Source organism: Dermacentor silvarum, chromosome 6, assembly GCF_013339745.2.
Source record: "Dermacentor silvarum isolate Dsil-2018 chromosome 6, BIME_Dsil_1.4, whole genome shotgun sequence".
Lineage (NCBI taxonomy): Eukaryota > Metazoa > Arthropoda > Arachnida > Ixodida > Ixodidae > Dermacentor > Dermacentor silvarum.
The window spans coordinates 30689459-30691075 of record NC_051159.1 but is presented as its reverse complement, the minus strand read 5'-3'; positions in this window follow the sequence as shown (position 1 = coordinate 30691075).

Here is a 1617-nt window from a genome sequence, read left to right as displayed (position 1 = left end):
ACTAGGTGCACGAGTACTTGGACTGAAGTTCTAGGAAATGCATTTTAATGTGTGCCTCTGATGCGTGTTTCGTGACTTCTATAAATGATGTGTCACAATCTATGAGCTGCCACTGCCACGGAGGTAACAGTTTCACTGGGGCCATAGGACGATGATCAAGCCGCGGAACACCCATTTCCTCACTAAGATTCCTCACACGCAAAGAGAACGGCTTTCTCGCTGCAGGTCGATTGTGGAATAGTGTGGCAGCGGTCACATCGTTTATTGTTGAATAAGACGGATGTTCAATATTTCCTTGCACTTTCAGAAAATATGTAAAACTGCTGTATGACCGCTGCAGATGAAGTGACCACTGATTCGACTCTACGTAGAGGCTCTGGATTGGACTTGTCCTGAAAGCACCAGTCGCGAGGCGGATACCTAAGCGGTGAACAGGGTCTAGTATTTTTATTGCACTTGGCGTTGCAGAATTATACATTATAGACCCGTAATCAAGGCGTGAGAGGACAAGACTTTTATACAGGTTAAGCAGACACTTTCAGTCACTACCCCAAGTCGTACGTGATAGAAGCTTTAAAAGGTTCATTGTCTTCAGGCATTTGGCCTTAAGATACTTAATATGAGGAATAAATGTAAGCTTTTAATCCAAAATAATGCCTAGAAACTTATGCTCGCTGCTGACAGAGAGCGCATCTTCTTTGATTTGTATACTGGGGACAGGCATTATGCCTCTCTTGTTTGTAAAGAGTACGCAAGTGCTCTTCTGAGCGTTTACGTTAAAACCGTTCTCATCTGCCCATTTGGACAATTTGTTTATTACAAGCTGCACTTGTCGTTCGCAGATGGCAATATTGCATGACTGGAAGGCAATTTGCACATCGTCGACATAAACAGAGTAAAACATTGACCGTGGAATGACTGTGTGCAGGGAATTCATTTTTACAATAAATAGTGTGCAACTAAGCACGCCTCCCTGTGGCACACCGGTCTCTTGGGTGAATGACTTAGACAAAGCGTTGCCCACTCTTACGCGGAATGTGCGATTAGATAGGTAACTTTCGATTGTATTTACCATGTTGCCACGGACACCCATCGCAGAGAGATCTCGGAGAATGCCGTAGCGCCATGTCGTGTCGTAAGCTTTTCCTAGGTCGAGGAACACTGAAAGACAGAACTGCTTATGTATAAAAGCGTCTCTAATATAAGACTCAATGCGAACAAGGTGGTCTGTTGTGGACATACCTTCCCTGAAACCACATTGGAAGGGGTCTAGTAATTTGTTATTTTCAAGGAAACAGATTAAGCGCCTGTTGATCATTTTTTCAAATAGTTTGCACAGACAGCTTGTTAGCGCTATTGGCCTGTAGCTGCTGGCTAGAGACGGGTCTTTGCCTTGTTTAAGCACGGGAATGACTATAGCTTCCTTCCACGAGGGCGGGATATATCCATGCGCCCACATGACATTGAAAAGATACAGGAGTGTTTCAGCGCTTCAGGATTCAGGTGCTTAATCATTTCATATATGACACGATCACCGCCTGGCGCAGAGTTATTGCAGCAAGCGAGGGATGCTTCAGTTCAGTTAAAGTAAATGGATAGTTGTAGACCTCACTCGAT